Here is a 14,174-nt window from a genome sequence, read left to right on the forward strand (position 1 = left end):
AGACATGTCAAGATAGGCTACACAGTGCAGCTACTGGCCATTTTGGTGCCCTAACTGGTGAAATACCGTATTAACCTAAGTATGTCATCATATGGCCAACTATAAAGATGTAATCTGCCTGTTCCCATGGATGGGTAGTATTTCTGAAACATGTAATATGTGTTAAATGCAAAATAGTATTTTGTCATTTGTATTTTATTGGGTTGAAGGAAATGGCTCTGTATTTTGTATCAAAATACTTTATTGGTGTGTATTTTTGTATTTTAAAAATACTGCAAAATACTAAATGTGAAAAACACAAAAAAAGTAGATACTACACACAGGTGTAATGAATGATTGGTAATTAGGCAACAATGGTTTATGTTTATCGCAATCAGCTAATGTGAGAACAGCTGTGTTCAACAACACTTACAGCTTTTCAGTGACGGCTATTGCTGAAGCATCAGCCCTGGTCTGAAGCACTGGTGTGAAGTGGTACGCAAGTAAAGATGAGCAAGTTGACCTGTGCAAGTTCACATAAGGACACTGACAAAGGCAACCATGTCCTATTGTCTCCATGCCAATCTTTAACAGAAAAATGTCAGATATCTCAACCACAATGATCAATAGATGGTAAGGTGTTGAGTGTGTTTGAATTCCCTTCCTTGTAGCATCCTTTTCTGCATTCCACAGTGGGGAGAAGTTCACCTTGTTTAATTAAATAACAATTCTATTTCCTTATTAGCTGCATACTTGAGGTTGGAGATATTAAGGCACGTCAAGTCTCTCAACACCTTACCATCTATTGATGTCATTGTGGTTGAGATATCTGACATTTTTCTGTTAAAGATTGGCATGGAGACAATGGGACATGGTTGCCTTTGTCAATGTCCTTATGTGAACTTGCACAGGTCAACTTGCTCATCTTTACTTGCGTACCACTTCACACCAGTGCTTCAGACCAGAGCTGATGCTTCAGCAATAGACCCTTTCAAGAGAGTTCCATTATCAGCATCATAGTTGGCCCCACAAGACTTCCGTTTTAACATTCCATATGTTATCTTAATGCAGAGGAAGTAGATTGGGGCCCAAATAGAACGTTCAAGCATTGTTTTTGTTTACCTTGTTGAAAGGGTCCATAGCTGTCACTGAAAAGCTGTAAGTGTTGTTGAACGCAGCTGTTCTCACATTAGCTGATTGCGATAAACATAAACTATTGTTGCTTAATTACCAATTATTCATTTCACCTGTCTGTAGTATCTACTTTTTTTGTGTTTTTCCACATATAGTATTTTGCAGTATTTTTAAAATTACAAAATTACTATTTTGCATTTGAAACACATATTACATGTTTCAGAAATACTACCCATCCCTGGGAACAGGCAGATTACATCTTTATAGTTGGCCATATAATGACATATTTAGGTTAATACTGTATTTCACCAGTTAGGGCACAAAAATGGCCAGTAGCTGCCCTGTGTAGCCTATCTTGACATGTCTTTAAGTTTTGGGTTACAATATACAGGTAGTGGGCTCTCTGTTGATTTTAATGAGTAGGCCTAAGCCTAAAGTTACAGCATTTCTATCACAATTGACCAGACTTTGACCTTTTATCTTCTTCAAACTAAATTCTGGCTATGATTGTTCCTTGTATTGCATCATGAGCCATCACTGCACCTATTGCATTCTACTGTTGTTAGCCTTAAGCCTAGCTCAGTCATTATGTTGTACCACATCACCCTCCATTAGAAGTGCAATGAGCTGCATTGAGCATAGTAAACTGCATTTAGAATTCCAAATCCATATTTCCAGATATTTTGGTAGAAGTAACTTAAAAGTAATACAATAGTAGTGTAATGCCTTACAATTCAGAGACAGTAATATTATAATGTAATGAATTACTTTGAAATGACAGTAATAAGTAATACATAATATATATTACGATTTTGAAGTAACTTGCCCAACACTGATTAAACCACATGTCACTGCTTGACTAAATGAAAAATATAGGCTACTGAACATGCATGGAGATCGTCATAGTTGACAGAAATTACGATACTGATTATATAATAACCTATAGGTCCAAATCTAAATGTTTGGGTTCAGTTTATGAAGTGTTGCTACAGCATGATACTGTGTGTTATTTATGGGGGGGAATCAGGGGGGGATTTTGGTATCGGTGGGCTTGTGTGTGTGTGTGTGTGGGGGGGGGTCGTCGGTCCAGTAGTGGGCCGGTCCAGGAGAAAATTGCCAGGGCCGAATTTTGTTCCCAGTCCGACCCTGGGCCCACCTGAAGTTGTCCTGGATCTATTGACTAAGCCTTCAGCACAATCATGTCCAGCCTTTGACCATTATGGAAATGTGTTGGTCTACATCGCTGACAAGGTTCTGGGAAAATTTACTGATCCTGAAGGTCCCTGTAAGGAGTGCACATGTCTTAGCACACATGTTCCTAATAGTAGATACACTTTCCTTAAAGACAAACAGTACACTGACCTCGTCTTAGGAGAGAAGGGCCTGAAAGTGCCCAGCACTGCACTGGTGGACTTACTCACAGCCCTGGAGTCTAACTTCCCGAAACACATCAGCAGTATTATTCAGTGTTGGCCTGGGAAAAAAAATATTTACTAGCAGCATGGAGGTTGTCAGTGAGTGCAGGGAAGTAGTGTGTAGCAGGGAAGAGTGCAAGAAATCACTTGTGTACTTGGTGAAATTATTCAACAGGATAAGAATTCATCAAGTATTGCGCACCCAAAATCGGCGCATCTCTCAGCCTAATCAGAAACGTAACAGAGAATTCTTGAAGGTAACTCATCAGTAAATTGTTGGCTCCTCACACACTCTTAATGCCACAATGATTTTCTTCCACGTCCATTCTACTCCTTTCTTGTTACACTTCCATTCTATGTCAATGTTTTCTCTCTTACAAAAAACAAAACCTAAAAAAATTCTCATACACAAATGCACACGCAATAGATGGTGGTGTCTGATTAATTACTGAGATCTTATGGCACCACTTCCATTTTAATACTGTTAGTTGTGTGCACTTGCTAGATTACATATCTTTTTGACTAACACTTTTTGACTAACCTTTCTATTTCAATGCCTCTTCTCTCACAAAAAGAAAAAAAATACAAACAACTTCTCATACACAAATGCACACACAATTAATGGTGGTGTCTGATTAATTATTGAGAACTGTTTATAGTTCATGTGTGCGTAGCCCTCCTTTGCACAAAAGGGCTGACAAATAGAGGAAGGGTATGTAAGGCTAAAAAATAATTATAAATACTCACTGGGACCAGCAAGATCAGAATTTCTAGGAACACCTTCAGAGCTAGGTGTACCAAACAATATTACCAGATAGAACACTCAACACAGTAGTTTATCTTTGGAATGGCAGTAAACCACTTCCTTTTAAAATCAAAAGATGTATGTAATTAAACTATGAAAATAAATAATTAAAGCAAAAATAAAATAAGTATTACCCAGGGAACAAAATAATAAACAAAATGGTAAAAAGATATCTAAATTCCAAATTTACAGATTGAAGAGTCTAAATCTACAGTTCAAAGGTTCTAATTCTACAGTTCAAGGTTCAAAGGTGTCTTATTCTACAGTACAAGATTCAAAGGTTTCTTATTCTACAGTTCAAAGTTCAAAGGTTACTTATTCTACAGATCAATGTTCAAAGACTCTTTTTTCTTTGCATGCAATTCACAGGTTCATGGGAGGCTCGCCATCAAACTCAATCAAATCCATGCAAAACATAAAAACCTGACCAATGCGGGATCAAGCGTCGTAGCCTATATGGGCGAAGACAGGTCGCCGGGTTGCTCGGACAGAGGTCGAAGTACAAATACATGCAATTAAAGTTTCTCGTGTTATTTAAAGTAGTTATTTTCGTAAAGGTGTTAAGTTCATAGATGATCTTGGACTGTTCGATTCAGAGTTATTAAATGTTAAATAATGGTGGTCGATGTAATGGCTTTCACCACCTCGACTGTCTTCTGTATCGTTCAAGGAAGAAGTGGGCTCCGGTTCTAACGTCTCGCATAAGACTATCAGCTCACGCGATAGACTTTTCAAAAGTAAATATTCAGAAATAAATTTCTAAAAAATGTTTAAAATATTAAAACGTATTCTAATATGGATGTTTGTGGTTTATACAGTTGCAGATCAATTTTAGAACTGTTTTTTTTTTTTGCATTCCTTCTACCTGCTCCGATGTCATGCCCATTCACTACTGTTTAACAGGCTGACTATGCAGGGCTACATGTGCATTTGCTAGATCCCAAAATCGGCACATCTTTCAGCCTAATCAGAAACTTAACAGAAAATTCTTGAAGTTAACTCATCAGTAAATTGTTGGCTCCTTACACATTCTTAATGCCACAATCATCCTCTTCCACGTCCATTCTAATCATTCTACTCATTTCTTGTTACATTAACACTTCCATTCTATGTCAATGTCTTCTCTATCTTTCAAAAAACAAAACCTAAAAAACTTCTCATACACAAATGCACACGCAATGGTGGTGTCTGATTAATTACTGAGATCTTATGGCACCACTTCCATTTTAGTACTGTTTATAGTTCATATTTGCACTTGCTAGATTACGCATCTTTTTTACTAATGCTTCATTCTATGTCAATGCCTCTTCTCTCACAAAAAGAAAAAAATACAAAAAAACTTCTCATACACAAATGAACACACTTCCCTTTTAGTACTGTGTATAGTTCATGTGCACTTGCTATTGCACATCTTTTTTGTACCTTTCTGCCTGTAATAGGACATTCACAGATTGTTTTTGTTCCTGCCATTGAAACATTCACTGTGTGCACTTTCACTGAAGGAGATGTTGAAAAAACAAGTTGTTAATATTTTGTGATATTCTATGTAAAATATTAACTGTCTTTAGAAATGTTCATTTAGAATTTTATTTATTTATTTATTTTTCCAATTAAGGCAAAGTGTCAGGTCTTCAGCTCTCCTCCTGGTAAGTTAGCTGAAGAAAATGCACTGCTGCCCATACAGAAAAATCAAAGGGAAAGAAATACATAATGTAGCTACATCCAGCTTATATTTGAATAGATGGCTACAATATATTTAATAAATAGTAGGCTACAATGGTATGGCTATATTTGGATATCATGCATAAGTCTGCTTAATATATTTAGTTATATGCAGCAAATATAAGAAAGTGGCCAGTAGGCTATTGAATTTACTCATATTTTGAAATATACTGATAAATACATGACAATGTATTTATTTAAGATGGAAACGTGTTTATTTACAGTGATGGGCAGTAGCTTCACTACTTGTAGCAAAGCTATTAGTAGCTTAACTACATTGTAGCTTGGTGGTAGCATAACTATTTTCTGAAGGAGATAGCTTTTCAATAGCGTTGCTGTTTTTTGACCATGTAGTGCAGTAGCTTTTACGGAAGCTACATTTTCCAGAGCATTTGTGGAGCTCACAGTAGAGCTTCCTTCTACATGAATCATTTAGAGTGGTGGGGAGGATGATTGGGCACAGCTTCCTTCATAGTGGGCCCTGTGTGGTTGGTCACACCACAGGTAAGTTACTTTGTGTCCATCTCACATTTGTACGTTTTTGCCGTCTTGAATTTGTTTACTAAAATCAAATGCATCACTCATCTTTTAAACCTGCTAGATGCTCCTTGACAAAATAAATTGGCCGTCAGAGGACAGCAATAGCGAAGATGACGATTTCGACATTGAAACCATTTGTCGTATTACTGGTTTCCTGCGGACATTCATTGAAACAGGTATAGATCACTCTGGCAACTTTATCTTATATATGCAAAATGACAAATTATACAAATGTATTTACCCTATTTCATTATTTTCTTAATCTGTTAGCATCTTCCGATTCACTCATACAAATCCTGAAGTTTTGGGTGGGGTGGGAAACCATCACCACTGAACTTAATGTTGAGCTATCAGAAGGACGATTTATAACATCCGCTACCTGTTTCGAGACACTACGGATACCTGCACAATACACACACTACACTGACTTTCAAACTGCACTTGCTGCTGCTATTAGCAGCACTTGTACAGGATTCCGACTTCTCTAATACTTAAAAAAAAGCCTAACAATTCAATATGTAAAATATATTAATAACAACAATGACAACAGTGTGTTTTCATGAATTTACAATATGTTATTTGTTTATAAATGAAATGTAATATTTAAATATAAATTCATTTGTCTCTCCAAAATGTTTGTTTGTCAATTCTAAATTATTCTTGATAGTATTCTTACGGTTTCCAAGTATGCCTATTGCATCATCTATAGAGGCACCTGGAATGGGAAACAAGGAAATGTCCTCTTCTGAGAGCTGTCAAATTACCTGAATCTCTGGAACAGGAACTGTGGTACCAAGGTTTTGTTGTTGATCAACGTTTCTATCGTAGTCAGCAATGATATTGTGAATTGTATAATTAATTGTTATTGTATTAATTAATTGTTCACAAGGCATTCAGTAGTCGTAAATAGTGTTTTCTAAATGACTGCTTACAGCTACAGGGTCCTCTGTGGGATGTTGGTCTCTGTGTCTTGTCCAAAGCTGAAAGGGGGATTGATTTCTTTCTGTCTGAAGACCATGCAAATTCCAACATCTCCTGAATGAGTCCAAGTTCTTTTGTATTACAGGAAGAAATGCCCAGTGCAGAGCGAACAGGTGGACTTCATTGTCTGGGTCAAGTGTACCATGATTTTCCAGAGTCATAAAAACTTGATATAAGAGGTCGATGGCATGCTCATAAACATCTCTCCATATTCTCTCAATCCTGCATGAAAGACAACATGTATAATTTATTTTTATATAATACATAATATATCTGTATTCTTATAGTGGACGGTTGTGTCCATCACAAATAATTTTATATTTCCCTGTTAGTGTTTACCTTTGATTGTGCACATTGCGGTCGGTGATGTGGGAGTACCTGTCAGTCCCACTGGCATAAATTCTGAATTCGGCTACATTCAGCTTCCATACTCTTCCACTGCTTTTCGAAAGCTGTGTAGGACAGTGGTCGCCCTGTTGTTTCCCGCCACTGTCATGTAGACCAACAACTGACTGAATCAACTCCACCATGCACCACACAAACCTCTACCTGATTTGGTCCCGGCACAGAATATTGGCGTCTTCTGGTGGTACACAGTTGCAGACGTCTCATACACACCCCGGTGTCCACCCTGCGCAACGAGTCTTGCACCCTTGTGTAACCGGCGTTGTGTTGAACCTGCGTGATTCAGCCCTGCACACGCCCGGACTCGAACCCGCGAAACAGCAGCACCTTGGATCGGGAGGCGAGCGCGCTAACGATTGAGCCAATAGCCCAGGCTACTGGCTCGCATGGCAGCAGCACTCTTGAGGCGTCGGGGAGTGAGGTCCCCCTGGAGCAGTGTTAATTTCGTCAGACGAGACGAGAGGAAATATGTTCGTCAACAACCTTTTTTTTCATGACTAAGATGAGACGATGACGAGACGGCAGTAATGTCCTGAAACACTGACTAAGACTATCTTAAGATGCATTATTGTTGACGAAAAAAGACGAGACTAAAATGTTTTGCATGAAATAAAAACTAAGATAAAATCTCTCTTCATTTTCGTCTACAAAATGAGAAGACAGAATATCTAGCTGTTATGTTTTCAAAATATTCCGAATGAGTTCATACGCAACAGCTTTCCTGTAGGCTAGTCTACGTGCTGTTGCTGCAACCCTGTGGCTGCAACACGAAACTACATGGAACAAGAACACTGGAGATTTCTGCCAGAGTTAGCAAGCTAACTACCTAAGCTTTATGCCACAATGCAACATACCCAGAAGTTGAAGCTTCTCTCATACAAATTAACATCCCCCAGAATGTCCATACGAAAATGTTCATCATGTAATATCAACTGTTTAACTAGTTAGACTGATGATGCAAAGTTTGCTAGCAAGTAAGCTAATATGGAAAGTTCGCTAGCAAGTTAGCTATGGCTAAGATGGAGAGTCTGTTTGGGGAATGTGTTGTGTTTGGGCGCATATCGCCATCTAGCGAGGTGGAGTAAAACATTAATACTTTGGCCTATGACAGTGTTTCTCAGACTTTTTCAGTTTCAGGACCACTTAACTAACCCTAGCTAAAAAAAAAAAAAAAAGATTAGACCTACTTCAACAGTAGCCTATAATTAGTCTTGATAGTATATTTTTACTACCATATTTCTCTTAAGACTCAATCAGGACGATGCAAGATCAGGATCCAGGCTTTATTCTTTTCAATGAGGGGCCAGTGGCCCTCAAGGGAGAGAAGTACATGTTTGTTTCACCCCATCATGGATTTCACCAGATTTTCAGTATTCTCTGACTTCTCTGTATTCTCTGACTTCTCTGACTATACAGTAACAGTCTACCATATTTAAAGTTGGTGTGTGGGGGATGTGGCCTTTTGGGTGACGTCAAGCCTGGCCAGCTTCTATTGTCTTTTAATTAAAAACTACCCCCTTTCCTGGGAAGTCCTTCAGAGGCCTGGACACATGCTGTGCTACAAACACTAACATTTCACACCTGGTGATAGGCAAAAGGCTATAGACAGGCAAAAGACAGGCTTTCATTGAATTCAAGGATAAACAAAGGATGCTTGCATACAGACCAAAGACACACACAGGGTACACATGGGTACAAAAATCACAAATAACCATAAGAAGTACGCAGTATGTACATTTACAGAAATGAGGCTGATTCACAACACTTTCAGTCTACACAATAGGCCTACTCACTGAACCACCTTGCTTATTGTCTTTGCACTTTGCTTATTGTGTGGATTCATACTGTATGATTTAAACTGGCATATCTTACATAGACAGTGTTGCTGAACTGTTTTTACATACAAGTTGGTTCAATATTGCAAACAACTCATCTATATTATATTTTACCACGTCTGCTCGCGGACTACTTGGGATAGCTTGCGGACCACCAGTGATACCCGGACCACACTTTGAGAAACACTGGTCTACGAATATGACAGTGGTCCCATCAAATCTTTTACTGTCTATGGTCAAATCCCAGCCGAGCTATAACTGTAGCTCGACTTACCTGTGCATGTAAACATACTGACTGACAAAAAATCAGAATGAGTAATTATAACAGACGAGTAGCCCTGTGGACACACAATATTGTTGGAAAATTGAGATGTGTGAAACACTATTTGACTCAAATGGTAATCAGAAATAATTTGTTATAAAAAAAAAAAGACTAAAATGTGTTGACTAAAACTGACTAAGACTAAGATACCTTTAGTTTTCTTTTGACTAAAACTAGACTAAAATGACGAGACTTTTAGTTGACTAAAACTTGACTAACAACAAAAATGATATTTGAATGACTAAATATGACAAAGACTAAAAAGGACATTTTGTCACAAGACTAAGACTAAGACTAAATTAAAAATAGGTGACAAAATTAACACTACCCTGGAACCTCAGTTTATGGGTTATGTCCTCCATTCTATAGAGCTCCCACACTCGCTCTTTCCACTACTGAAGTGTAGGAACAATGGGCTTCAGCCAATTTACAGTGATACCCTTAATGGCTACAGCAAGAAGGATTTGCAGAAGGTATATATCATCTCTTCGTTCAAAACCATCAGGGGTGACTCCCAACAAAGCAACCAACGGATCCCTGGGGATCTCTATATTAAAAATATCAACCAATGTTGTGTAGATATCATCCCAGTATTTCTTAAGCTTCCCATAGGACCAGAAGGTGTGGACAAAGTTTGAGTCAGTTTCTCCAGTTTCTCCATTTTTCCTAGATCACCTATATTCCTATAAACCGTAAGTCCTAGAAACTTCACATTTTCAAGTATTGTTACCAGTACCCCCCACTACACATAACCCAAAATTTGGGGTACTGCACCCAAAGGTGGCGCTCTTGTCAAAAATGCTTATTTCTCCTTACCAGATTGACCTACAGTAGACTCAAAATTCTTTCATCATATTAATCTCTACATTCAGATGCATCTTTTTCACCCTGGTCTTATGCTCTAAAAATGTTTACTTTTGCCACAATTTCAGAGAAAAGCCAAACATCATAAAAAGTTTCACAGACTTCAAAAATGATCAAATCTTCACCAAAATTCTCACAGACAATGTTTAGACAAAGCCTCACAAAAGTTATCAAAAGAATTTGGATATGTTGTTCCATTTCATGTTCATATAGACCAATAAAGTTCGACCACTCAGCCCATTTCTCCTATATCACCTATATTCCTATATGAGTAATTTTTTTCCCTTGGAGAACAACCATACAACCATCATTATGTGGATACCATTAACAGTGCACATTTTCAGATCTGTACTCTTTTTTATAAAGCCCTTAATTCTATTGTCAAATGTATGCTAGGAATTTTCTTGATGTTGTGTGTTTGCCAACACACATTTTCATCATGTGAATGTGACTGACAAATATGTAGGATTGTCAGTGGCTCAGTGGGATAATGCCTAGTGTTGGTGTTTGTTAGGTTGAGAGTTCGAATCCCCGTTAGGTGCTTTAGGCTCTAGCTCGAATACTATTGGTTATTGAAGATTCACACCATTGAACAGCACCTGAATGACATCAGGCAATCAACATAGACAGTCATTAGTTGCCAAGAATCAGAATGCCGAGACACTCTGACATTTAGGGGAACTTCTTTGTTTACTATTTTTCCTTCATCATTAAGTCTATCATATTTATATTTCATCCATTAGTGTTCTTCTCTACAAATGTCTAATTGCTCCAGAATTTCAACAAGATTTCAGGTGTGCTCTTTCAGGAAAGCCCTTCATTTTATTGTCAAATGTATGCTTGGAGTTTTTCTTGTGTGTTTACCAACACACATTTTCACCATGTGAATGTGACTGGTCAATGTGTATGATTGTTAGTGGCTCAGTGGGATAATGCCTTATACTGGTGTTTCTTAGGTTGAGTGTTCGAATCCCTGTTAGAGCTTTAGGATTTGTCATTTAAGATTCACACCATTGAACAGCACCTGAATGACATCAGTCAATCAACATTCACACTCATCATTTGCCAAGAATCAGAATGCCGGGACTCTCCATTACATTTAGGGGAACTTCTTTGTTTACTATTTTTCCTTCATCATTACGTCTATCATATTTATATTTCATCCATTAGTGTTCATCTCTACAAATGTCTAATTGCCCCAGAATTTCAAAAAGTTTTCAGGTGTATTCTTTTAGGGAAGCCCTTCATTTTATTGCAGGCAATGCCGAAAACTGCCATGACTTGTCAGAAATTGACGTGGGCCTTGCTTGGCAGTCGTCCGCCCATGATCCCCCTCCTCCTAATTCTAGGGGAGGCTTTAACCCTTAAAGGTGTAGGTTTTTGAACGTTCTAAGTTCCGCAACAATTGAAGGTTCTAAAATTCTATGTTGAATTCAATGAACCCAGATATTCTTTAGAACGTTCATTTCTCAACATTCCTACTCCTTTAAGGGTTAACATGTAAATGAAAATGCTGTGAGCTATACAAATGCAAATCAGGGTAGCAGGGAGAGTGAACTGTGCATGCTGGCATGACTGTGGCCTTTGGTCTTGCTTAAACAACTCCCAGTAATACGCTCAACAGGCAGAAATGATGCTGGGTATGACATGTCTGTTCCCTGCAAGCTCCAATAATGTAACCTGACTTAAAACAGTCGATAGAGTTTAGATTCAGATTTTCCCTTCACACCAACACAATGAGAATTTCAGAGGCAAATATATAAATGATTGTCTTTATCACTATCTTCATTCAACAAAAATATATGCAAAACTGAATGCAGAGAATGGACATCTGCTTTCGGAAAATCAGAGCCAGCCGTAGCCTACCAGGGTTCACTCGGAGACACATAGGCGCTACCGGAGCAATGGTAAGATTTAAAGAATACTATGCTTTCATTCTGCTGTAGGCTATAAGGAAATAGATAGGCTACATTGATAGGTACAGATCTTAACTGTACATTTTGCTTTCACAGACTAACTTTGCCTCTTAATGGGATCGTGGGAGAGAAAAACTTTAAGAAGAGAAGACTGGTGCACAATCCCAAGCTTGCGGTAAGAATATGTTTGATGACTGCTAGCTAAGCTAAAAGTACCCTAGCCTAAAACCAAAGCGAAGAGTAGCCTAGTAGCCTTGCAAAAGAACAAGTGAGCAGAACCAGCTTTATTAAAGTGTATTTTTTTGTGTCGTCATTTACAGGAAGCAGTACGCCGTCTTCACAACTCGGAGACAAATTGCAGGCGCTACGAACTGGAGCAAGGGTAGGATTTAAAGAATATGCTTTCATTCTGCGGTAGGCTATAAGGAAATGGATACGTATAGACACCATAGGATAGATACCGATCATAACTGTACATTTTGTTTTCACAGACTAATCTCGCCTCATAATGAGGCGGTGACCTCCTATTTGCTCGGAGCAATATCTGCAAGTCCAGATTTACACGATGTTGATAAAGACGACATTGTGTGTAAGTGACTTGTTTTTACTGTTTCTCCTTCCTTGTTTAATGTTACTGTGACTTGCGTTTGATTTTTATTCATACCACTCTCATTTAATTGTTTTCCAGCCGCCTGTAAGACATATTACGAGACGGTACGCAGGAGCTTTAGATATACCCAGCCAGAAAACTCATTGCGGGCGGAAGCTGCGAAGAGTTCAGCTCGGAGTCGAGCGAGAAGAAAGAGGGTAAGACTTTATTTGGTGACTATTTTTCAGGTGCATTGATAGATGTGTTGTGTCCATACGCAGTGCATCGCATCACACAGTACTGATTCATTGTTTTTTTACAGCTGCTGGAATCGAGACAGAGTGTGCTAGCAGATGACGAGGTGGAACTCTGGAAGTCCGCCACCGTAGACCTCACGTCTGACGAAGAAGATGGCGTTGTTGGCTGGGTCTCTACATTATTATTGGGGATCTGCCAACCAATCACGAGTGATTTTACTTGTTTGAAAGTTGTAGTTTCATCCAATACTGAGTAAGGATATTCAAGCCAGGCCTGGCCAGCCGCGGTTTCGTTGCATTCATATGCTAATTAGGGCCATTAGCACTCTGAAAGCTCTCCACATACGTCATTGTCCGGTTCCGACAATTTGTGGCACAGACAAACGGCGACAAGCACGGGTTGCAAATTGTCGTCAACTACCAAAAATGAGGGAGATCTCTGGTCGTTTACGGGGACGAAAATCACACTTTTCATGCAGTGTTTACCTGCTGGGAAACCCTGTAGCTCCGGAGCAGGGGCTCAGACCAGGATAAATTGTTTGCTCGCCCTCAGTTCACTCTTTTGTTCATCTCAACCCAGCACTCCAGTGTGTCCTGCTCTGTGTGCGTCTTTGAGTTAACGTAAGTCATCACTTTAATGACCCTCACTATGACTTTTGTGATGTTTATCAGTTTGTAGAGTAGCTCTGCCATCATGTGTAAAGTTAAGGTCTTTGTTTGTTGGTTTGGTGTGTTGGAGTCCCATGTGAGAGATGATTAGGTGATGTTGGTTGACTTGGGATGTCAAGTATTGTTTAGTTGTACCTTATATAGCCATATGATTTCAGTTTATTGTTCAAATGTCAATTGGTTTGTTTGTGAGTTGGGACCTGTACTGATTTACCCCATTTCACTGATTACTCCATTTTCTGTTTGTTTCCTCTTTGATGCAGCACACATACAAGTAAAGAACAAAAGAACAGATGAATTGAAACTCAAATAAAGTTCACTTGTGTTGCACCGAAACCTGCCATCTCCGTGTCATCACTCCATGCCATTGAGCCTTCTGACTGAGGCTCTGCCTGCTCGCCACACACTCACTCTACCTCGACCCACATCGCCCCCTACAGTTCCTTCAGTTGGGTTGTGGAGGTTAGCATACTAGAATAGAATACTGTTAAGAATACTGTTGGGTTGTGGAGGTTAGCACACTATAACGTTACAGCTACTTGTCAGGACTTGTCGTGCAAGGCAAGTATAACTGCATAATTATAGGCTGTTCATCTTATTGACTCCAACACAGAACCCACCCCCTTCACCTACCACCACAAATACAATTCCATTCTGTGGGAAACACTGCCTTCCATCATCAGACCCTTCATCTTATCCATGACAAATGCATAGTCCTGTAGAATAGAGTATTGTTAGAAT

General features: G+C 38.9%; 3 long non-coding RNA genes across 3 annotated transcripts; all 3 read left to right on the forward strand.

Annotated features, from left to right (window-relative positions):
- The first annotated feature begins 4,411 nt into the window (after positions 1-4,411).
- LOC121697704 lies at positions 4,412-6,200 on the forward strand. The gene is made up of 3 exons (XR_006026525.1): positions 4,412-4,979; positions 5,657-5,771; positions 5,866-6,200. It is a non-coding gene; the product is annotated as an uncharacterized LOC121697704 (long non-coding RNA).
- Positions 6,201-8,369: 2,169 nt separating this feature from the next.
- On the forward strand, positions 8,370-13,721 carry LOC121697706. Its single transcript, XR_006026527.1, has 3 exons — positions 8,370-8,565; positions 11,317-11,318; positions 13,709-13,721. It is a non-coding gene; the product is annotated as an uncharacterized LOC121697706 (long non-coding RNA).
- Positions 11,460-12,882, forward strand: LOC121697694. The gene is made up of 6 exons (XR_006026516.1): positions 11,460-11,909; positions 12,015-12,093; positions 12,239-12,300; positions 12,410-12,507; positions 12,607-12,725; positions 12,830-12,882. It is a non-coding gene; the product is annotated as an uncharacterized LOC121697694 (long non-coding RNA).
- Positions 13,722-14,174: the final 453 nt, after the last annotated feature.

The sequence above is a fragment of the Alosa sapidissima genome, chromosome 22, assembly GCF_018492685.1.
Source record: "Alosa sapidissima isolate fAloSap1 chromosome 22, fAloSap1.pri, whole genome shotgun sequence".
Classification (NCBI taxonomy): domain Eukaryota; kingdom Metazoa; phylum Chordata; class Actinopteri; order Clupeiformes; family Clupeidae; genus Alosa; species Alosa sapidissima.